This window comes from Castor canadensis, chromosome 17 (genome assembly GCF_047511655.1).
Source record: "Castor canadensis chromosome 17, mCasCan1.hap1v2, whole genome shotgun sequence".
NCBI lineage: Eukaryota > Metazoa > Chordata > Mammalia > Rodentia > Castoridae > Castor > Castor canadensis.
Genome location: NC_133402.1, coordinates 52,226,302 through 52,252,113, shown reverse-complemented (window position 1 = coordinate 52,252,113; position 25,812 = coordinate 52,226,302). Strand labels below are relative to the sequence as shown.

Genomic DNA, 25,812 nt, shown 5'->3' with positions numbered 1-25,812 from the left:
CAAAGGACATTATAACTTTGGAAGAAATTCTTAAGGAAGATAAGGTATAGACCCACAGAGGAGACTGGTGATTGTAAGCACACTGAAATGCTAATTGCTGACAAAAAACATCACACACAAGAAACAGCAACTAGATTAAGAGAAAACATTTAACCGACAAAAGATTAATGATAGAACATGAAGTATTTCTACCACAGTACAAACCAATAGAAAAATAGACAATGGACACAAACATGAAATTCAGGGAGACAATATGAACAGCCAGTAGCCGTGGAAAAAGTTCCTTAATCCAGTCAGGCCTCAAGGCTGTAATCTTAGCTACTCGGGAGGCAGAGATCAGGAGGACTGGGGTTTGAGGCCAGCCTGGGCTAATAGTTTGTGAAACCCTCAAAAATACCTAAACTCTCAAAAATACCTAAAACAAAAAGGAGCCCTCAGAGTGTCTCAAGTGGTAGAGCACCTGCCTGGCAAGTGTGAGGCCCTGAGTTCAAACCCCAGCACCACAAAAAAAAAAAAAAGATACTTAATGCTGCCATTAACAGGGAAGTACATATTAAAATAATAATCAGATCCCGTTTCCTCCCTGGAAAAATTTGAGCAGCTTAATAATACCAAAAGTTGACATGGAAGTAGGGAAACTAGAATCCATGCTCGTGGCGGTGGGAGCTTTATTCAATGTGTTCACTTGGGACAGTGATTTGGCAATGTCCAGTAAAACTCAAGAGGAGCCCACAATTTCATTCGAAGTAGATATTCTAGAGAAACTGTTGTATGTACACAGAAAGACATACATGAATGTCCAGAAAAACTGCAGCTCATCTAAATGTGCCCATACACATTCATGGGATATTCTTGATGCATTAAATGAATATTTAGATCAACACACAGACAGAGAACACGTAGTGAGTGAACAGCTGTAGCTTGATGGGACTCACCCACAACAGGGTTCCCCTTCCTGGAAAAGACTCAGGGAGAAGTAAATAGCACCCATATAAAACACACCAAAATGAGATGGTCCTGACTTTCAATGGTCCAACTTACTTTTTGTTTTTGAGTTTCCCACAGCACAAGTGCCATTCACATTGAGTAGAAACTGTACTTCAAATTTTGAATGTTTTTCCCCAACCGGTGATCCATGGGACCAGATTTTCACTGCTGGGCAGCAGCAGTGAGACACAGCGGCCAGACGGACATGAGATCTCAAGGGCAGACAACTGTCCTTAATATCTAGCATGGTATGTCACTCGGCTCTGGTGTTCTGGAGCTTAAGGATGAAGTACATTTGCAATCTACATTATTCCCAATATTTTCAACTTAGAAATTAAGGAGCATGCGTACTCTGTTATCTGTTTGAGTACACGCACATTAAAGCAAAATTTGAAGCAACACAAATCAACTTTAGAACACTGGTCCTGTCCGGAACAGTAAAATGGGACCAATTCTATCTATTCATTAAGGGTCCAAGACTCTGTGTCCATCTTCTGCCTGTGGGATGTCCCCACTTCTGTGATATGTGAACATCTCAAACCCAGCATTTCAAAAAACTAAACCTGTGTTCTTCCTTTGCGTACTAGTTACCTAATTCTGCAGAACAAACCATTTCACACAGTACTGACCTAAAAGCGACAATCAACTCTCATGGCTGTGTGGGTTGGCTAGGCTGCTGGGTAGGTCTTGTTTGGGGTCTCGATCAGATGGTGGCTGGGGTTGGAGTCACTGAAAGCCTTTTAGTCACATGCTTAGCACCTGGACTGGGATGGCTGGCTTCCCTAGGGACTGTTCAGGCATCTCTCCTGTTCTCTCCATGTGGCCTGTCCATAGAGCTGGCTTGGGTTTCTTTGTAGCATGGCAGTCTCAGAATACTGGAAGTCCTTACTCAATGGCTGACTTCGCCCAGAACAAGTAATCCAATGGTCTGAATGGCAGCGGCAAGGTTTTTTATGACCTGGTACTGAAAGTCTCAACTCATCTCTTCTGCCATATTTTACTAGACACATAAGTCATCGAAACCAACCCAGACTCAATGGAAGGACAGTTAGACTTCTCCTCTCAAGGGGACCAGTAGCAATGAAATGGCAGCCATATGTAACCTAATACATTTTCTAACAAGCAAAGTTTATTATCACTGTCAATAATTCTTTCATATTGCTTCATCAAGGTTTTTTAAAAATAATAAATATGTATAGAAATGAAAATAGAGACACATTTCCATACTAGTTTGGGGTATTGATTTTTTTCAAAAACTATCTTTAGATCTCCATTTATCCAAATGTATACTAATTTTCAGATTTTTTTCTGAAGCACCTTTTGGCTTCCCCCCTCCTCCATTTCATCTTCCACCCACTCATGCGAGCCACCTAGCCTAGTGACAACAGACTTCATCACCTGCTTCTCACTTACAACCGTCTATCAGATTGGGTTTTGTAAGACATGAGCTCTCTCTCTCCCTTTTTTTTTTTTTCCAAAAACCTTTGTTGAGTCTCTGTTACTCGATATATTATTACTGAACACAGACGGCAGGATCTTTGAGCATGGGAACAGTAGAAATGAGACCAACATTACAAACTGGACCAGCAAGGCTCTTTATTGGGACTTCAGCTTAAGCCAGTCAACTTGAGTTGAAAGGAGCCAGCACTGAGCAGAGGTAGCCAGGCTACCCACTTGAACAAAGGAGGAAGCAGCAGCTGTTACTGATTTTTTTTTTTTCTGGAGTGTGTCCTTTGGTTGTGGGCACAGTTTCAAAAGATGTTTCTCTTCTTGAATGCAAGTACACCGTCCTTGCACTTGGTGGGCCAGCAGATTGTTAACTCCACTCAGGAACTGCTGGGTTAGAGACGGCATTGAATCTTGCATAAACATCCTGGCCTCACGATTTGATGAGGGTGAATGAAAGAGATTAAGGTGAGGGTATATGATTAATGAACTTCATATATTTATACAAAATAAAACAAAGAAACCTCTTGCAATTGCTTTAAGTGGGGCAGGGAGGGAGTTGGGGGGGAGACAAGGTGGGGTGATCTAACTAATGTACAATATAAGCCTATTTGGAATTGTCACAATGAATCTCCCCTATGTAACTAATATAGCTTAATGAAAAAATTAAATGACCAACATGTGTACACACAGAGCTGTGTAGACTCTGGCTGGGGTTAAGACAGAAAAGGAAATGGACAATATGAAGACAGAGACGCCAAGCCTTTTATCCCATTTTGGTCATCTGTGAGATATCTGTAGGCTCAAGTGAAGAGGTGGTGATTTTAGCAGAAGTGGCCTTCAAGTTTCCATAAAGTAACCCAGGCAACTGTTATCAGAACATAGGCAGAGGTGTTATCTCCAACAAGCTAGTGGAAAGCTAATAATGTATTGCCCAGCTATGCAACTTCCAAAATTGTGATTTTCAAGTCAAGTATGAGAAAATGTGATTTTGCTCTGCTGATTGACATTCGAGTTGATACTGGGGGCTTACCAAGGGCATTTTATGGGACAAAGGTTTTCCTTGGTAACAATTCTATGTTTTCCTTGTCATTTGTGTGGTCATCTTGAATGCCACTAGTTTGGGCTTTTAGTCTTAAGGGGCTCCTAGTGTGTACACATTCCAGCCTCGTGGCTTACTATGGGCTTCTATGACAAAGCTGTTCAGAGCATGTTCTTAAGGACCCAGAGTTTATTTCCTCTTGTCCCCTTGAGGTGGTTTAATTGCCACTTAACATTCCCTTTTTGCTTCCTTTTTGATGGTTTCCTTAAGATATACAGAAAAGCAGCACAGCAAACAATGTAATAAATATCCTTCACCCAGTTCAACACTATTATCTTAGAATGTTCTGACTTTTTATTTTGGTCTTTGGAGTCAGGGTCTCACTATGTAGCCTAGGCTGGCCTCAAACTCCTGATCCTTCTGCTTCAATTTCCTAAATGCTGAGATTACAGGCATTTACTGTCATGCCTGGCACAGACTTTTAAAATAAATAAATATTTTAGATAGAATTGATCCCATTTTACTGTTCCAGACAAGACCAGTGTTCTAAAGTCTCAATGACTTTTGTGTCTAGTAAAATATGGCAGAAGAGATGAGTTGAGACTTTCAGTACTAGATCATAAAAAACCTGCCATTCAGACCATTGGATTACTTGTTCTGGGCGAAGTCAGCCATTAAGTAAGGACTTCCAGTATTCTGAGACTGCCATGCTACAAAGAAACCCAAGCCAGCTCTATGGACAGGCCACATGGAGAGAACAGGAGAGATGCCTGAACAGTCCCTAGGGAAGCCAGCCATCCCAGTCCAGGTGCTAAGCATGTGACTAAAAGGCTTTCAGTGACTCCAACCCCAGCCACCATCTGATCGAGACCCCAAACAAGACCTACCCAGCAGCCTAGCCAACCCACACAGCCATGAGAGTTGATTGTCGCTTTTAGGTCAGTACTGTGTGAAATGGTTTGTTCTGCAGAATTAGGTAACTAGTATGCAAAGGAAGAACACAAGTTTAGTTTTTTGAAATGCTGGGTTTGAGATGTTCACATATCACAGAAGTGGGGACATCCCACAGGCAGAAGATGTTCACAGAGTCTTGGACCCCTAATGAATCATTGTCACACTCACGCACGAGTAGCGTCACCTGTTTTGACCAAACATTGCACCACCTCCAAAAACACAAATCCAGCAAACACAGCCCTGGACCTAATGAACCCACAATGTGGTGGGGGAGGCAGGGGCAGACCTGGGCTATAATGCAGGTGGGAAAGCTGGGCAAGCCTGAGGTGAGGGTAGAGAGGGTGAGGAAAGGGATATCTCAAGGCTGTGGAAGGAGAGCTGGTGGGGGTTCAGCTGCTTCAACCTTCTTTCTTTCTGAAAGAAAAACAGTATCAAACAAAGGTATCCCTGAGGGAATTAAGAGGCAGACAATGGGAGGAGACAGAAGTATTTTTGAACAGGTCATTTCCAGGAGCTTGAAGTCAACAACTAAACAAATTGGATTACCGTAGCAACAGCCCCATTGGGTAATTTACATATTAATCTCAGAAAGATACACCAGACTCTGCCAACATTCCTTTAAAAGCTATGAGAAGAAAACAAATTAAACAAAATGCAAAATGCAAATCCATGCATGCATTTGTCCATTTGTATTTTCCAAAGGTCATAGGTCATCCTAAGCACCTGCCCCCACTGGCCATTCCCTTATATAAAAAAGAAAAAAAGACCAGACACACACCAGTGGCTCACAGCTATAATCCTAGCTATGTGGGAGACTGAGATCAGGAGGATCCTGGTTCGAGGCCAGCCCAGGCAAATAGTTCTCAAGAACCCCATCTCCAAAATAACCAGAGCTCAGTGGACTGGAGGTGTGGTTCAAGTGGTAGAGCGCCTGTTTTGCATGCATGAAACCCTGAGTTCAAACCCCAATTGCAACAAAAGGAAAAAAGGCATGACTTTGCTCTGTGTGTACAGAGGAAAAGAAGCATCTTTTTACTTTGTAACCACTCTGTAAAGTAAACTCAACTCTTCCCATCAAGCTGCTCAACAGAAGGATTTGGACTCAAATCCAATTATCTACTCCTCTTTCAGAACTGTCCCTGCCTTCCAGGAGATTCGATAGAGATGAACAAATTATGAAAACTGGTAAAACAGCAGAACGGTTTAGGAGCTGAAGGCTGGGGTAGCAGGCCACCTATGGTGGTAGTGGTTTTGAGCTAGGTTTTGTGGGAAGTGGTGAACTCATGGAATCCGGAGGTCTGGGGTGCCCTCCAGGATCTGCATTGCTAAGAATGTCACAGGGGATGATCATGAGACAGATGGGGGTCGGGGGAAGCCACACTTGGACAATCATCCCACTAACTCACTATGCTGCCCTCCGCCAAGCAAGAGGACTGGGCCCAAGTATATGCAATCCACAAAGATATACTGAGCCCCAGCTGCAGGCAGGTGTTGAAGATAAAATGACTACCCGGAAGACTATGTGGGCTCAGTGTTGCCTGGCTTGGGGGCAGGGGAGTGAACTAGGGAGAATACACTGCTGGGATGGGGGGCTGGACACTGCTAAACATCATACAGTACCGGGATCATCCCCGTAACAAAGCATCAGCCGGTCCAAATGACAATAGTTGAGAAATTGCTTAGACTGGGAAACCCTACCCTGTACCTATTCAGCATGTGGACTAGTTCTGCAGAGAAACAGAACCAACAGCGTGCATATGTGTTTGGGTGGGGGAAAGAGAGGAACTGATTTTTATGGAGTTGGGGAGCCAACTAGATCACAGGCACTAGCAAGTCCCAAATTTGCAGGGCTGGCAGGCAGCAGGTTGAAAATTCCAGCAGGAGTGGTGTTGCTGTTTCAAGTCTGAAAGCAGTTTGGAGGCAGAATTTCTTTCTCTTTTAGGCACTTCAGGTTTCTTTCTTTCTTTTTTTTTCTTAAGACATTCAACTGATTGAACAAGGCCCACGCACATTATACTTTCCTCTAAGTCCTCTGAATTAAATGCTAACCACATCTAAAAACTACCTTCATAGCACCATCTAGACTGGTGCTTGACCAGCTAACTGGGCACCACAGCCTAGTCAGTGGTTGGCACCCTAACCATCATAGGCACTTTCCTTGAAAAATCCTATGAGGCAGAGTGTATTCTTGTTTTAAAAAGAAAACTTGAAGAGTTTTCTCCAAGTTTCCCCACAGTTGCACAGCTAACAATACTCTTAGCCTGTTTCCAGTGCCTAGTCTGTGCAGGCATGGCACTAACCGTTCTATGTTTAGTTCATCTGACACAATTTGGTAGCTATTGTCATTTTTACCAGGCCCATTTTACAGATGAGAGCACCGAATGCAGAAAGGCAAAATGAACTTCCCAGGGCCAAACATTTTTTTAAGCAACAGAGCAAGGCCATTTGACTCCTGATGCCAACACCTTAACCTGTGGTCCTCACGCTGAAGCCAATTACCAGTTCCCAGGACAACTGGCTTCTGCAGCCCCACCCCAGAGATCCTGATTTCACTACTCTGAAGGACCTAGTGGGGACTCTTTGGGTCACCCACACCGAATAGGGATCAGAGTTTGAGAAGTCCTGCCCTGTGCCCGCCTGGCCACCGCCACCCTCTCTGGCCACTTTTGTACCATCCTTACTCCTGCTCCATCCCATCCTTCAAGCCTTCACTACAATTCATTTCCCCTTGTAGCACCTTCTTACTTTCTTCAGAGCATGTCTCAAGTCTGTGAGACATCTGAGTGTTTCTCTTTGAGTCTGTCCCTCCAGTAGACTGGGGGCCCCATAGGGGGAGAGGTTGGGTCTCAGGCATAATATGCATATATATAAATTCTGAAAAGTACAGAGCAAACTGAGTGTTGATTCCAAATGGGAGACATCAAGAAGAGAGAAAGTCACAATGGAAGTCACTCGATGGGAAAGAACAAATTACTGTGCAGACCAGGGAGGAACAGTTCTGTTGGATTTAATTTCCTCCTTTTGTAGTCTAACGCTAAATATTAGTATTCAATCACACAGAAATTTCTAAGTACTTTGGTAAACCTCCACAGAGCAAGAATCCAATTTCACCAGCTGTTCATTAAATGAAATATCCATATAGATCAGGAATTTAATTAGAAAGGCAGAGGGCCAAGGATGCCATCACTGTTTGAGGAAGCTGCATTTTGGGCAGCTGTTCCCTGCCTTGACTGCATTCTTGTCTTTTCCTCTTAATCAGAGCTTGCCTCAACTTGTTTTATTCAAAATGCCCTGGCGGGGGGAGTGGACATGTTTAAATTGGCTAACTTCTATGAAGATTAAGGCCCACCAGCTGCTCTTGGCTGGAGATCTGTGGTGTCTTTCAAAATAGGACACAAGTCAGATGGCTTAGGCTGTCCTCCCTTGGGTCCTAGCACCACACAAATGGTGAGATAAGATCAAGGATCTTTGCTGGAGAAGAAAAGTTTAAAGAAGGAGAAAAAAAATGTCACAGACACAGGTGCCTCCAACACAGCCTCAAAGGTGCTGCTATTTGTAGGTGCCTGGCTAAACAGACTAGCATTTATTAAGCCCTCACTCCCTCCCTGTGATAAATCAAGAATGAGGCTTAAAGGGACCGCACTGCAAGAGTGAAAAATCTCCTGAAAGAGTGTGTGGAGGACCAGGCATGGTAGTATACCCAGCTACTTGGGAGGTGGAGGTAGGAGGATTTCTGTCCCAGACTAACCTGGGTAAAGTTGGTGTGAGACCTTATCTCAAAAACAAACTAAAAGCAAAAGGGCTGAGGATGTAGCTCAATTGGTAGAGCACTTGCCTAGCAAGCATGAAGTCCTGAGTTCAAATCCCAGTACCACACAGAAAAAGAAGGGTGAAGACATGGGCCCCAGGCAGAGCTGAGAGGCCTTACTCTAGCACCTCATCTTCAAACACTCAGCTGCAATTTCTTCATCTATAAAATAAAGTGATTTTTATTTTATATATTCATCCAGTCACTTATTCATACATTCTTTCATCCTCATAATATTTTTTGAGGAAGTAACAAACAGTAGGCACTATGTTAGGCAAAAGATGTACAGTGAAAAATAAAACCAGACATGGATTCTTTTCTATTGGAGCTGATGGTCCCCTAGAGGGTACAGTCCATCCATGTATGTCTGAAAGAATTACATCAATAAGCACAGAGTGACAACTGTGGTCCACATAAGGAAGAGGTCCTCTGAACTGCACAGCCCATCCTTCAGCAAGGTTTGTCAACAGTACCTTCCTAAGACTTTCCAGATCTCAATGGCTCTATGGTTCCCACCCCCACCCCCACCACCATGGCTTCTCGGCTGGCTCCTACGCTAACAGTTGTATCTCCCTGATCCTGTCTTTAACACAGCCCTCACACCAGCATCAGATCTATGAAGGCAACACATGAGATCAACAGCCCCTTTTTCAAAACGTCCAGTGACTTTCCATCACCCTTAAATTCGATTCCAGGTCTGTATGGCTTACCAGCTCCATAAGATATGGGCCATGCCCACCTGCTCTCCGAGCTCATCCTAGGTGCTCTTCCTCTCCTTCCCTCCAGTCCAGCCACTCTGGCCTCCTTGCTGTTCCCTGAACAGGCCAATGTTGTTCCTGCCTGGAAAAGTCCTCCCCCACCCCCACTGCCTGCCAGTGGCCTCTTGTTTTGTTCCCCTATTCACTCAAAGATATTAAGATATTGGTACTTGGAGGCACTGATTTCTCTTTAAATGTCACTTTATCACAGAGGCCTTCATCACTATCCCATCCAGGATAACTATACACCCCCTCATAGTGAGGTACTAACCTTTAATTAAGGAGGTGTTTGATACCATCTGTTAAATTATTACATATTGTGATGACCCAAGTCCCTTCCTAATAAGGAAAACTGGTTAGCTAAGGTTGGTCAAGGAAGGCTTCCGTGAGGGAGTGTTGTTTGAGCTAATGATGACAGAATGGTGAGAATTCCCTGGTGAGAAGGAATGGTGTGGTGTTCCAAGGGACGAGAGTGTGAGCAAAGGTCCTGTGGCAGGAAGGGAAATGATGTAGTCAAAGAATCAAGGGCCATCTGTATGAAAAGACTCTAGACAGTGAATGAGGCTGCAAAAGCAGAAGTGGCTGGCTCATTCATGGCTTCCGAGAACATATTAATGAGGTACATCTGTGTCTGTAGGTCAATGGAAAGCCATTGCAGGATTTAATAGCAGAGGAGGGTAGAGGAAAAACCAATTACTTTTGCTCACAAATACATGAAAGTCTTGTTAGATCTGTTTCTGCTCTGAAATTCTAGGATTCTATGAAAAGTCAAACAACAAGATGAGAAAGGACTTTTAAAAATATTAATGAGGATCCAAAATGGCAACTGGGACACAGACGCAGACTGTGTGAGCTCTGTGAATGAAGGACCTTGCTGAGACACTGGAGACACTCTTGGCTGAGGTAAAGCACAAGGGAGAGCTGAAACTTCAGCACCCTGAACCCCTAGCTCATGGACGGTTTCTCCACTTCACCATACACTGAAAGAACAGGTGGGCCACTGCCCAACTGCTGGCCACCAGGCCTCTGCCCCACAGGCCCACCAGACTGCCACCTGAGGCCAGCCAGGCCACCAATCCAGCAGGCCTCCGCCCCACAGGCCTGCCGATCCACCACCTGCCAGGCCCCCTTCCCACCAGGCTCCCACCCTGCAGGACAGCCAGGCCTCTGCCCCACCAGGCTGCCACACGCCTGCCAGCCCACCAGGCCACTGCCCAGAACTTGAAGATGAAATGGAAATCAAAGAAAATACTGAAGAACTATTAGTCAGACAACTCAAGTCCTGTGAAAGGAATATGCAAGAACTCACTGACTCCATCAAAAGACCAAAACTGAGAATCATGGGCACCGAAGAAGAAGAGGTGCAAGCAAAAGGAATTAGTAATATATTCAACAAAATAATAACAGAAAGTTTCCCAAATCTACAGAAAACTATGCCCATTCAGGTACAGGAAGCCTCCAGGACACCAAACAGACTAGACCAAAATAGAACTACCCCATGACATATTATCATTACAACAAGGACAGAGAATAGAGAAAGAATATTGAAGGCTGTAAGAGAGAAAAAACAAATAACATACAAAGGTAAACCATCAAAATCACAGCAGATTTCTCAATGGAATTCTTAAAAGCAAGAAGAGGATAGAGTGAGGTCTTCCAGGCACTGAATGAAAATAATTTCAACCCTAGGATACTCTACCCAGCAAAACTATCATTCAAAATAGATGGAGCAATAAAAGTCTTCCATGATAAGCAGAAACTAAAACATACATGACCACCAAGCCACCACTACAAAAGATTCTTCAAGGAATTCTGCACACAGAAGGTGAAAGCAAACAAAACCATGAAAGGGCAGGCAGCACCAAACCACAGAAGAAGAAAAGGCAAGAAAGTAGAGAGTAACATTGATTCAGCTACACACAATCAAACCCTTAAACAACAAAGACAACTAAATGACAGGAATCACCACATACCTATCAATACTAACACTGAATGTTAATGGACTTAATTCCCCCATCAAAAGACACCGTTTGGCAAACTGGATTAAAAAGGAAGATCCAACAATTTGTTGCTTACAGGAGACCCATCTCACCGACAGAAATAAGCACAGGCTTACGATGAAAGGCTGGAAGAAGATTTACCAAGCCAGTGGCCACCCAAAACAGGCAGGGGTAGCAATACTTATCTCAAACAAAATAGACTTCAAACTTACATTTACCAAACAAGAAAAAGAAGGATACTCCATACTAATAAAAGGGGAAATACACCAAAAGGAAATAACAATTATCAACCAATATGCACCCAATTTCATCAAACATACTCTGAAGGACCTAAAAACATTTATAGACTCCAGCACAGTGGTAGTGGGAGACTTTAATACCCCCCCATCACCAATAGATAGGTCATCCAAACAAAAAAATCAATAAAGAAATTCTAGAACTAAATCACACCATAGATCAAATGGACCTAGCTGATGTCTACAGAATATTTCATCCAACATCTGCACAATATACATTCTTCTCAGCAGCCCATGGAACCTTTTCCAAAATTGATCATATCTTAGGGCACAATGCAAACCTCAGCAAATATAAGAAAATAGAAATAATCCCATGCATTCTATCTGATCATAATGCATTAAAACTAGAAATCAACAACAAAAAAATAGTAAAAAACATGCAAAGAATTGGAAGCTGAACAACACATTGTTCAATGATCAATGGGTCATTGATGAAATAAAAGAGGAAATTAAAAGTATCCTGGAAGATAATGAAAATGAAAACACAACCTACTGGAATCTATGGGACACAGCAAAGGCAGTCCTAAGAGGAAAGTTAATAGCCATGAGTGCATATATTAAAAGGTCAGAAAGATCTCAAATCAATGACCTAAAGCTATATCTCAAACTCCTAGAAAAACAAAAACAAGCAAATCCCAAAACAAGCAGAAGGAGAGAAATAATAAAAATAAGGGCTGAAATCAATGAAATAGAAACAAACAAACAATAGGCAAAGGGGACCAGGAACTAGAGAAAAGGTTAGATCAAAAAGAACTAACCTAGAAGGTAACCTAGAAGGAAATTAATGTGAGTCAACTCCCTGTATAGCTATCCTTATCTCAACCAGCAAAAACCCTTGTTCCTTCCTATTATGGCTTATACTCTCTCTACAACAAAATTAGAAATAAGGGCAAAATAGTTTCAGCTGGGTATTGAGGGGGTAGGGAGGGAGAGGGAGGGGGTGGAGTGGGTGGTAAGGGAGGGGGTGGGGGCATGGGGGAGAAATGACCCAAGCCTTGTATGCACATATGAATAAAAATATATATATAAAGAATCAATGAAACAAAAGCTGGTTCTTTGAAAAACTAAGTAAGATTGACAAACCCTTGGCAAACCTGACTTAAATGAGGAGAGGAAAAGCCCAAATCAGTAAAATCAGAAATGCAAAAGAGGCGATAACAACAAACACCATGGAAATCATCAGAGACTACTTTGAGAACCTATATTCTAATAAATTTGAAAATCTTAAAGAAATGGACAGATTTCTAGATACATATGATCATCCAAAACTGAACCAAGAGGAAATTAATCACCTGAATAGACCTATAACACAAAATGAAATTGAAGCAGCAATAAAGAGTCTCCCAAAAAAGAAAAGTTCAAGACCTGATGGATTCTCAGCTGAATTCTATCAGACCTTTAAAGAAGAACCTTCTTAAACTGTTCCACAAAATAGAAAGGGAAGGAAAACAGCATAACTCATTTTATGAAGCCAATATTACTCTCTTCTCAAAACCAGACAAAGATACCTCCAAAAGGAGAACTATTAGGACAATTTCCTTAATGAACATCGATGCAAAAATCCTTAATAAAATAATGGCAAACCGAATCCAACAACACATCAGAAAGATCATCCACCATGACCAAGTTGGCTTCATCCCAGGAATGCAGAGGTGGTTCAACATGCACAAATCTATAAATGTAATACAGCACATCAACAGAAGCAAAGACAAAAACCACTTGATCATCTCAATAGATGCAGAAAAAGCCTTCAACAAGATCCAACACCACTTCACAATAAAAGCTCTAAGAAAACTAGGAATAGAAGGAATGTACCTCAACATTGTAAAGGTTATATATGACAAACCTACAGCCAACATCATACTTAACGGTGAAAAACTTAAACCATTTCCCCTAAAATCAGGAACGAGACAAGGGTGCCCACTACCCCCACTCCTATTCAACGTAGTACTGGAATTCCTAGCCAGAGCAATTAGGCAAGAAGAAGAAATAAAAGGAATACAAATAGGTAAAGAAACTGTCAAAGTATCCCTATTTGCAGACGATATGATCCTGTACCTTAAACACCAAAAAGACTCTACCCCAAAACTCCTAGATACCATAAACAGCTACAGCAAGGTGGCAGGATACAAAATCAACTTACAGAAATCATTAGCTTTTCTATACACCAATAACAAACAAACTGAGAAGGAATATATGGAAACAATTATATTCACAATAACCTCAAAAAATCAAATACCTAGGAGTAAACTTAAAAAAAGATATGAATGACCTCTACAAGGAGAACTACAAACCCCTGAAGAAAGAGATCGAGGAAGACTACAGAAGATGGAAAGATCTCCCATGCTCATGGATTGGTAGAATCAACATAATAAAAATGGCTATGCTACCAAAAGCAATCTACATGTTTAATGCAATTCCCATCAAAATCCCAGTGACTTTCATCACAGAGATTGAAAAATCTGCCCTAAAGTTCATTTGGAAATACAAGAGACCGAGAATAGCCAAGGCAATACTCAGTCAAAAGAACAATGCAGGAGGTATCACAATACCTGACTTCAAACTATATTACAAAGCAATAGCAATAAAAACAGCATGGTACTGGCACAAAAACAGACATGAAGACCAGTGGAACAGAACAGAGGACCCGGATATGAATCCACATAGCTATGCCCACCTTATTTTTGACAAAGGGGCCAAAAACATACGATGGAGAAAAGACAGCCTCTTCAACAAATGCTGCTAGGAAAAGTGGTTACCCGTTTGCAAGAAACTGAAACTAGACCTATGTCTATCACCTTGTACTAGTATCAACTCAAAACAGATCAAGGACCTAAATATCAGACCCGAAACCCTGAGGTTAATACAGGATGGAGCAGGAAACACTCTGGAAGCAAAAGGTATAGGCAAGGACTTCCTCAATAAAACCCCAGCAGCTCAGCAACTAAGAGAAAGAATGGACAAATGGGACTTCACAAAATTAAAAAGCTTCTGCACAACAAAAGAAATGGTCTCTAAACTGAAGAGAACACCCACAGAGTGGGAGAAAATATTTGCCAGCTATATGTCAAACAAAGACTGATAACCAGAATATACGAGGAACCTTAGAAACTAAACTCTCCCAAAATCAACGAACCAATAAAAAAATGGGTAAATGAACTAAACACAACTTTCTCAAAAAAAGAAATTCAAATGGCCAAAAAACACATGAAAAAATGCTCACCATCTCTAGCCATAAAAGAAATGCAAATCAAAACCACACTAAGATTCCACCTCACCCATTAGAATAGCCATCATTAGCAACACCACCAACAACAGGTGTTGGTGAGGAAAAAGGAACCCTGCTGGGGTGGGAATGCAAGCTAGTGCAACCACTCTGGAAACAAATTTGGAGACTTCTTAAAAATCTAAACATAGATCTGCCATATGATCCAGCAATACCACTCTTGGGGATATACCCAAAAGACTGTGACACAGATTACTCCAGAGGCACCTGCACACCCATGTTTATTGCGGCACTATTCACAATAGCCAAGTTATGGAAACAAACGAGATGCCCCATTACTGATGAATGGATTAAGAACATGTGGTATCTATACACAATGGAATTTTATGCAGCCATGAAGAAGAATGAAATGTTATCATTAGCAAGTAAATGGATGGAACTGGAGAACATCATTCTGAGTGAGGTTAGCCAGGCTCAGAAGACCAAAAATCATATGTTCTCCCTCATATGTGGACTTTAGATCTAGGGCAAATACAGCAATGTTGTTGGACTTGGGTCACACGACAAGGGCAGAGCACATATGGGAGGTATAGGAATAGGTAGAAAACCCAAAACATGAAAGCGTTTGATGTCCCCACTCCAGAGGAACTAATGCAGAAACCTTAAAGCGACAGAGGTCAACATGAGAAGGGGATCAGGAACCAGTGTAAAGATCAGTTAGAGATGAATCAACATGGGTTATAGCATATTTGTACATGAAGGCAATGCTAGGAATCTCTCTGTATAGCTATCCTTATCTCAACTAGCAAAAACGCTTTGTCTTTCTTATTATGCTTATGTCTTCTCTTCAACAAAATTAGAGATAAGGGCAGAACAGGTTCTGCCTGGAAGCGATGGGGAGGGGGAGAGGGTGGAGACGGGTGGCAGGGGGAGAAATGACCCAAACAATGTATGCACATGTGAATAAATGAGTAAAAAAATATTAACCAAAGCCAATTTCAGTGACAGGGATTCAAACTACTAGATTGTGTGTGTGTGTGTGTGTGTGTATGGTTTTATTTTTTTCCGGTGCTGGAGATAGAATCCAGGACCTCGTGCTACCACTGAGCTACAGCCCCAAGCCACTGAGTTTCACGACTTCTCAGTCGTCCCCATGTTGAGGTTTTATGTTCAGATTGAGTTCTGCACTCTGCCTTTCTCCCCTTCTTATAAAATACACTGAGTGAGAATTTTCCCTCTCCATAAAAAATGTGACTTCTGAAACTATCATTCTGACCACCCAGGAATCTACATTGTCAGCACAAATCTTTTGAATCTTTTGAACCATGCATTTCCAGAAGCATAGGAAGGTGGCAGTGTCAAAGCCTGGATTTTACTTCATCCTGAATTCAAATCTCCCCCACTGGCCAGCTGTGATCTTAGCAACTGATGTACCCTGAAATCTCTGATGCTCACTTGCATGTGTTGGGGAGGAGAAATGTTAAGTGCTTTTCTTTTTTTTTTTTCTTTTGTTGTTTTGGCCGTACAGGAGTTTGAACTCAGGACCTTGCATCTAGGCAAGCACCCTACTACTTGAGCCCCCAGTCCTTTTGCTTTTAGTTTGTTTTTCAGATAAAGTCTTGGTTTTTGCCCTGTAGGTTTCAGACTATGATCTTCCTATCTCTGCCTCCTGAGTACCTGTGATTATAGCCATGTACCACCACAACTGCCCTTCAGTGCTTTCCTTGCTAAGTTGTTAGATATGACTATATATATATATAGTGCTTCGGAAGTACTGAACAACAACATAAAAAGCTCCCTGGGTTGGAGCACTAAGAGATCCTGCTTGTGAAGACCTCGAGTCCCCATCTTCTCTCCCAGGGGTGATCCTGGCTCAGCGCCTTATTGCTCACTTGCTGAAGGTGACAAGGATACAGTTCTGTGTCCACAGCCTGTTCTCCTCTCCCAGGGGAGTTTGGCAGGGGGAGGTGTGGTATCCCTGCCTCTCTCGGTGTCCAGTGCTCTTCCCATCTAAATGACTTCAGCTGCCACCAACTGTGACGACAGTGAGACATCTATGTCTACTTGCAACTTCCTCCACAAAAAAACCCAAAAGACTCGGTAAGCACCCAGAAATAAAACAAATAAACAGATTAGTGAAAACTCTGAAACTTTGGGAAGTAAAAAGACATCTATTTAAAGTATTTTGCAGCTAAGAATAAATATTTATGGATTTGTCTGGTCAAGTCTATCCAAGAGAACGAGGTGAGATTCCAACATACACACTATCTGTTATCAGTTTACCTGTTTTTCTTGGTATGGTGGCTGTTAATTACAAGTGGCCATGTGTGCCGCTATTGTCAGGGTATATAGAAATGGGGAATTTACAAACTTTGTGTGCCTGGGGTGGGGTAAGGCGCCACCGCCCCCCTGAGCTCAGCTGTTTAGCTATAGACTACAAGGGAAGGGTACCAAAGCAGTAACTTGCAAGTAAGACCTAAATGTCCTTAAAGTTTCTGAAGTGCTATTACTTCAGAAGCATCAGTGGCTCGGGCCTGTAATCCTAGCTACTCGGGAGGCTGAGATCATGAGGATCACTGTTTGAAGCCAGCCCAGGTAAAAAGTTTGTGAGATCCCATCTGAACCAATAGCTGGGCATGGTGGTGCATGCCTGCCATCTCAAGCTATGCAAAAGGCTGAGATTGGGAGGACCAGGGTTCCAGGCCAGCTAGGGCAAAAAACTTTGTGAGATCCCATCTCAATCAATAAAAGCTGGGCTTGGAGTCTTGTACCTGTCATCCCAGTGACAATGGGAAGCATAAGATAGGAAGATTGTGGTGGAGGTCAGCACAGGCAAAAAATCAGACCCCATATCCTAAATAACCAGAGCAAAAAGCACTGGCACCACAGCTTATATGGTAGAATACTTGCCTAGCAACTGTGAAGGCCTGAGTTCAAACCCCAGTACTGGGGGGAAAAAAAGTTCTATTATCCCAATTTTCACCCAAACTATGTACTTAACTCTCTTCCCACTACAAAGATCTGACATGTTCTGAGCCTCACTCCCTGGCTGGTGCAAGCCTGAAAATTCACGTGGTGTTCACCTCTGCCCAGGTCAGTCATCTGTGCATCCCTGGATTAGCACTTGATGGTGCTGTTGCAGGGTGGTAACAGTAATCAGAGTGGAGAGTGATTTATGAAGGCAAGACTCTTGGATAAAACTCTTCAGTTTGGCAACTAGATTCATGGCATGAATCCAGGGAATACAGCTGTTGAGGCCTGAGAAGGGTCATGTGGAGGAAACCATTTAGAGGTTATTAGACCCCTAACGTTTCCAAAAGCATACTCCATGGAAGGTTTGAAAAGACACCAGAAAAGCAAGAAACTTTGCCTCCCTTTGGGTTCCACTCAAAGCCACTGTACCAAAGTGTACCTCTAGCTTATGCCTCCTGAAATGTGGCCTTTACTGTCTCAAACATCACAGGGTCAAGTCCAAGTCACTATTATTAATTGAGACCATATGTCAGGAAGCCAAAAGCCATAGTTTCTTTGACTCCTCTCAATCACCCTGTGCTTGGATAGTTTTTCTACTTTCAATGAGAAAGCTAAAGTTCAGAGAGGTGGTGTGACTTGCCTGTTGATCATCAGCCAGTCAGGAACCTGACTTCAGCTCTTTTGTTCATCAACAGATATTTACTGAGTATCGCTAAGTGGCTGGCACTGAAGATGGCCTGGAGAACACCAGAGACTAAGAAGTCACAGTTTAGTGGGAGAGCCATATGACCGAGGGAGCCCAGGGTACCACAGGGACCCAGGGGAGGGCACCTTTTCCTACTAGAGAGAGTCCAGTAGTGCTTGCTCCAGGGATGGTCATGGCAGTTAAGCCCCAAAGGGAGAGAAACAGGCTCAGAGTCTGGAGAATACTGCTGCAGATAAAGGACATTCCAGGTGCAAAGACAGAGGTTCGAGAGAGCAAGGGCTCCTTACAGAATTGGAGGAATGAGAATGGTGGCAAAGAAACAGGAAGGTATAAGGCAGGAGAGGAAGATACAAGTTGGATAGTATGAGGATTTCCCAACAGGGTAAGAATTTTGAATTTTATCCAAAGCCACTGGAGCATTTTAAGCAGAGAAAAATATGAGCAGATGGTTTCAGGAAGAATGCTCAGCTCAAGTATGGAGAATGCGAGAAGGGAAACAAGAGTGGAGGCAGGTGTAGTATGAGGGAGAGGACAGTGATACAGGGGAAGGGGGAGGGAGTTGGTAGAGAATGTTAGGAAATTAAGTTCTTAGGACTTGGAGACTGATTAGATGGGATTGTTGGTGAGAGTTAGGGAAAATAGGGCTTCAAGGCTACTTCATGGTTTTCCAAAGAAGCCAGTGGGTTGTACCGTTCACAGGAAGAGGGAAGTAATGAGTATTTGTTGGGCCTGTGGTGTAGGATGTTCAAGTTCCTCATGGCAATTAGATATCTGGCTGTGGCATGGTCAGGAGAGGCTGGCCTGAGGGTATAGATTAGAAAGTCACTGTTAGGTAAATGGTGACCACCTGTTGGAGGGACAGGAACTCTTAGCAGGACCATGGAGGACCATCTCCATCCTCTTGAGCATGTGTTTGAATCCACGACTAGCAGAACACGTTCTTTGTGCTACTTCTGAAGTCATGGGGTCACAACAAGCTCTTGCCGTTCTGACATCCCACCTAGTCCTCACTCACTATCTCCCTCCATGTCCCATGACAGTTTCCCTAAGGCTGATGGGAGTTTAGAGCAGGTTGTAATCAACAAACTGACCCAGGCACAAGTGTAACAGCATGAGTTAGAGTTAAATTCTGTGTCTAGTGTGGAAAGCAAGAATTCCATTCTTCATTTAATTTCTGCCTAGAACGGCATGCATAGTATACCCACAGGTAAGCATAAGTCACACTTAGTTTACTAAGTTACACCTTCAACTGTGTTTACTGAAATACTAGCAAGAGTATAGTAGGTAGCACTCCCTGAAAAGCAGACCCTGGAATTCATGCAATTAGTTTATTTGGGAGGTGACTCCTGAAAGCACTGCTGGTGGAGTGGGGAAGTGAGACAGAAAAAGGAAGGAAACCAAAGCAAATGAGAGGACAAGATATCACTGTGCAGCTGGCACTCAGTTTTACCGGGCACCTTGGAAGAGTGAATAGCTCAGATCTCAAGAACTGGCGCTCCACCCACTCCGCAGGTGTGAGCAAATGGGGTACTTACTTACCAATTTTCCCTCTGGCCTGTTAGGCAGTCATGGTGCCACCAATAAGAAGCCTCCAGCCTGTACTAAGGAGGGAATGCAGAGAGAATGCAGGCGAGGCTCCAACATCATCTCCTCGCCAGGAGCAAAGCATAACTTTGAGAACATCTGTTATAACGTATGCCATCTTTTTTGCATTATGGAGCCTACCTGCACCAGAGAAAATGTGGAAGGTAATGAGATTGCAGACTTAGCTCTAACTGTTAGCTTAGGGTGAGGAGGAGAACCAAAACATGGACCGTTTGACACACTGGGATTTTTTTTCCCACTGAACAATAATAGCCAAATATGACTATGACTTGCTTATGATCCTCAATTGTATTTGGACTCATAGGATGGAGACTTTCAGTCAGAATTTCTTGCCAAATATTAATCAAGTTGTTTTTTTTTTGAAGGATTCTAGAGTGATTCACTTATGGTTTTTCAGCCAGCACAAATGCCTTTGTCAACGAACTTCTGGCAAGTTTTCCCACTCTGAGGTCTAGGATAGGGTACTTAGAGCATTAGACAACGTTTCAGAGTCAAGACAAAGTCCAAATCCATGTGGATAGCTAGAGAATAATTAAGTATACATTTGAAGCTCCATGGCTTAGGAAGAGGGTTGAAGTTTACGTTGGTAAAACTAAGTTTTTATATTCTACTTTTCTCTCTTCCTTCTACCATTTGAGCATTTGGAGAAAAAGCCTTCTCACCATGCCAAAATTAAATCAGTAAATTTCCCTAGACTTATTATTTGGAACCATAAAAAGTACTTAGCTTTTAGAGTTATCTCAGTTCATCAAGGTAACTCACAAAGGTAAAATTTAGAGTCAGTAATAATAGACCAGCTGTTTCTTGCATCAGCAAGACTGAACTTCAGAGGCAGGACCATGTTCTTGATTTCCCCCGGGACTTTGCATGTTATAGATTTCTTTTTGTTGTTGTTGTTTGTTTGGTGAGACTGGGGTTTGAACTCAGGGCTTCATACTTGCAAAGCAAGTACTCTACTGCTTGAGCCACACTTCCAGTCCATTTTGCTCTGATTATTTTGGAGATGGGGGTCTCTTGAACTATTTTCCCTGACTGGCCTCAAACCTCAATCCTGGCGATCTCAACCTCCCACGTATCTAGGATTATAGGTGTGAACCACCAGTGCCTGACACGTTACAGAATTTTTTAAGTGCCCTGAAATTTCACGTTAACAGATTTTCTAAATGTATCTGCTCCAGCTTTTTATGAAAAACATACTTTAGCCAGACTTTAAAATTTTTAAATCATTCATTTATCAAATATTTATTGAGTGCCTACTAAGTACCAGGTACTTAGGAAGTCTTAAGGAGGGGAGAAACATAGAACTCTTAAGTTAGCTAAACAGTATCCATTTCTGCTCATGGTTACTCTTCCAAAATCCCAAGGCAGGGATGTATGATCACTCTACAGCCAGTTTTGGAAGGAGAGTGAGACACCAGAAGAAAGGATTGAGACAAAACTCTACCATTTCTTCATTGAAAAGTTTGCCTTTTAGTCACTGTGTTGTAAAGGACCCTCTATGTCTTTTCACCCATCCATTGCCTGGAACAAATTAGGGTTACTTTTGAAGACTTTGTTTTTAAAATCTTAAAAATGTAAATATGCATGTTATAGATTCTTAAAGTGCTCTGAAATTTTCCACATTGTTGGATTTTGTCACTGCATCTGCTTTGTCTTACATGAGAAACATCTGTCAGGCAGAGTTTTTGAATTTTAAGACATTCCCTTCTGCTGAAAGTAGAAAGATATTTTTAGTATCACAAAACCAGTATTCAGAGAAACAAAAACACTGGGCACACTTTTTAAAGCCCCCTACCTGGAGGAACAATTTGACTTCTCTTGGAAAAGTTTCTCCACACTGTAACCCCTCAGATAATATGAAGAAAGATGTCACAAACTCAACATAGCCACATGCCTTCGTGACAGGTCTTCCTTAAATAATCTTTGTAAACTGGAACACTTCCAGAGGAAAAAGGGAGATTACCACGTTTGGTGAGTAATTCATTTCTGTTAATTGTGTGTTAGACTTCATAGAAACGAGATATTTCATTGGGGTCAGAACATTGCATAACATTGGGCTCACATTAACGGAATTACTGTGCACAGTTCTATGTGCCTTAGCCTTAAGCTCACCATCACCATGGTCCTCATTGACTGCACACTTGCACCTGGCATTTTACCAGGATCCTCCTATTTTTTCCATGCTTCCCTATGAGAAGGAAAGGCTCAGAGAGGTGAAGTGAATTTGCCAAGCACATCTGTAACTTGAACCCAGATCTGTTTGAGAGCAAAGCTAAGCCACTTCCTACTTGAAAATCCAATAACAGTGTTGAAATCACCATAAGAAGGGAATTGGGGTAGGAGGGAGAATAATGAAGGAGATGAACCAATTCCAGGTATAATACATGTATATATGCAAATGTCACAAGGAAAGCCCCCATATAACTTTCATAAACTAACAAAAATGTTCTTCTTTAATGAACGAAGGACAGGAAGGTAGAACAGGTCCCGCCTGGGGTTGGTACCAGTGAGAGGGGCAGAGGAATTACCTAAGGGAAGGGTGAAATGCTACATTCTCGTGTATGAAAATCAAACGATGAAACCTGTTGAAATTGTTCTAAGGGAGGACGGAATAAATGAGAGAGAGACGTGAATGTAGCTCAGGTATGTTGCAAGTACTTATGTAAATGTCACAATGTACCCCTGTACAACTATAATATGCTAATAATTAAAAATGAAAAAAATAACAACCGTAGCAAGGAAAAGGTCAGGAAGGGGAAAAAATATTAGTCAACATTTAATTACCCAGAAAATATAATCCTGGGTAATTAAATCCTGACACATATAGAGGTATTTATTTATTTATTTATTGGGATTGTAGGAATGACAGTCATTGATTACAAACACATACTCACCTGGACCACTTTATTTATTTATTTATTTATTATCTAGCGATATGGTTAACAATCTCATATGTCTTGGACATTCCAGGGGCACGGGATATTTACTGGGTTCTTTTCAGGCATTTTCCAGACCATTGTATTAGTGAACCTACATAGCATAGCTATATATAGATGTATAAATAGTCTAGCAGTTTTTATTCAGAATTCTTATAATCTGACCTTTATTTAGTGACATAATTAGCTGCTCTTGGTACTGTCTACGCAAATAAATAAATAATTCCTGCACTAAAGTTCCACATATTAGGCTGGGTGTGGAGCTCATCTCTGTAATCACAGTTACTTGAGAGGCAGAGATGGGGAGGTGTGGTTCAAAGCTGCCCAGGCAAAAAGTTAGTGAGACCATAGGTCAACCTGTGACCCCAGCTACACAGGAGGCATAAAGAGGAGGATCCCGGCTGGGCGAGACAGAAGTGTAAGACCCGCTCCTGATAATAACTGAAGCAACACAGGGGCTGGAGCTCAAGTGGCAGAGCACCTGCCTAGCAAGTATAAGGCTCTGAGTTCAAACCCTACTACCATAAAAAAGAAAGAAAAGAAAAATCCAAATGATAAACCTTTCTAAAATTTAGACTATCTGAAGGGAATGGGAAAATGAAGTTGTATTTTATATTTAACATCAGTGATCTTGTAGAATTGTTTCATAAGAAGATTTAGCAAAATCAAAAGGTTTTACTACTAAAAAAAATTAAAACGTTCACTCCTTAATGAAGAGTGCTAAACATGAAACCTTATGAACATCATAAAATTTAACTTCACGTGGTGTGATATCTAAAACATGCTGAACTATTGAGTAGAAGGGAATGCTTTTATCTCTGCATTTTTAATCTTTGGGGATGAAATGACGGAGGGAGAAAGCAGATGACGCCTTCACTTCTAAGAAGGAAAACTGTAAAGGCTGTGTATTGTAAGCCATTATTGGGAAGTTTCCGGATTTTTATGTCCCTAATGCCATCTATGACGAAGCTAAACAGTAAGTTTTTAACATTATAATTTAAAAAATGACATACTTGTCATTTTCATATTGAAAATAGTACTCATCAAATAGTCCTTAAAAAAAAAAAAGAGCAAGATGATGGCCTCATTCTTTAGCAACAGAAATATGAACAAAGGCACTCTAGGATTCTTCCTACCTCAAGTCTGTGGCATCTTAGATATCCTTTATCAACTCCCCCCTTACTCTCTCTCTCCACAACCCTCCATCACGCACATACTAGCAAAAGTCCTCCTTTAAAAATCTCCAGGTATTACACCTCTAAAAGGAGCAGCAAGATATTTTTTTTAATTCCCCTTAAAATGATTGCAAACTATTAAAGTGCTTCTGACTAGAAAGTCTTAACTTGGATTGTTACAAGAAAACCTTGTAAATATTTGCTTTTTTACATATAATAGTTGTACAGGCGGATATATTGTGAGATTTACATATGCATTTACAAAATATCTTAGATTCACTCCCTCCATCATCCTCCCTCATCTCTCTCCCCTCCTTAGAACAATTTCAACAGGTTTCATAGTTCTGTTTTCGTACAGGAATACATTAAGGAGTGAAAAATATTGAAACATTCCATCCATATAGGAAGCTAAGATAACATAAGCCACTGTAAGCTGTTGAATATTAGGGGAGATTAAAGCAGGATATATACATGTCTGAAATGACAAGGTGAAACTCTTGAACTGTCAATATACACTTTTAAAAAATGAAGGACAGGCAGGTAAAACAGGAATCTTTATCAAGAGAGGACACTGAAGGAAAGAAAATCACTTCCTAATTCCAAGATTTTCCTTCTCTTCCAGCCCTTTCCTCCTCCCCTCATCAAAACTATTTGCGCAGTTGACATTGAGCCAGGAAGTCGGGGTTCTACACACAACGGAATGTCACTGGGAACTGCGTTTTTGTTTTTAAAGATGCACTTTGTCTGCTTTGCCGCCCTACCGCAGACAACAAGAAAAACCCAACACTCTTGAATAAACTAGTGTGAGATGCAGACGCAAAAGCACCAGCTGCATATGCAGAGCTTGGCCGTGTCCCTTCCTACCCGCACTGGTTGCTCTCATTGATTCCTTCTCAGAGTGGCTCTGTGTGCCTGCCACGCGCCGGGGCCCTGTTCAGGGCGTGGGGACACAGTGTTGGGTGAGGCATTTCTCACCCTTGGAGGCTCCCGGGTGTGCAGTGGGGGAAGTTGGAGCCCAAAGCAGAGAATGACAACAGTGTGTTGTAACTCACCAACAGTCAGATTTTGCAGAAAGCTAAAAGAAAGAGAGGTGCAGCTGACTCTGTTTGGAGGGGGTGAATTTTGGTCCTTTGAAATTCACTTCTTCCTTTCCACAGCTGTCCTTGTCACACAGCCCCCTCTATTATAGCTGACCCCATGGCATCCAACACGTAACCTAGTTCTGGCTCCTACTGTCCCCTCGGACTTGGACTCCTGCACTTACCTCGGGGAAACTTCCACACAACCCCAGTCCCGCACTTCCAGGCTCCGGGCGGGCAGAGCGCACGTCCCCAGCGCGCCAGCCCAGCGCTGACCAAGGACTCTGGAGACCTCAGGGACCCGCACGGGACAGGCGGCGTGTGGGCAACCTCTGGACTCCCGGTGTCCCGCGGGCAGGCGGGCGGGCGGCAGCTCCCACCCCTCTGCTCGATATATAAACCCTGATCTCCCCGCCCCTGGCCGACCCCTCTCCGCCCCGGCGGCCCCGGGCCCAGCGCACGTGGTCTCCCGAGAGAGGGGCGCAGCCTTGGGGAGGCGACGCAAGCGCGCGTGGAGGGGATCTTGGGCGCTGAAACTGCCCTGCAGGCTTTTCTCCTACGTGGAATTCTCAACCTCAATTGCCGACCCTGGAGGACATGGAGGGCGGGGAAATTGGAGCGATCTTGGTGCTCCCCTTCTTTGCGCCCCAGAGACAGGCGGGGTGCGCGGGCCAAGGCACACGGAAGGCGGCAGCTCTGCTCCTACTGTGGGAACTGCTGCTCCTTGGCGGCGGCTTTCCTTGTGTTGGTTTTTTGTTTTTTGTTTGTTTGTTTATTTGTTTCAGAAGTCAGGGTCTAGGCGAGGTGGCTTGAGGTTCTTT

General features: G+C 42.6%; 1 protein-coding gene across 1 annotated transcript in view; it reads right to left on the bottom strand.

Annotated features, from left to right (window-relative positions):
• The window catches only part of Col6a6 (collagen type VI alpha 6 chain), a 147,551-nt gene extending 122,191 nt beyond the window's left edge, over positions 1–25,360 (bottom strand). The window contains exon 1 of the mRNA XM_074059390.1: positions 25,177–25,360. The gene's annotated coding sequence lies outside the window, so the exon portion shown is untranslated. The remainder of the gene's footprint in view (positions 1–25,176) is intronic.
• Positions 25,361–25,812: the final 452 nt, after the last annotated feature.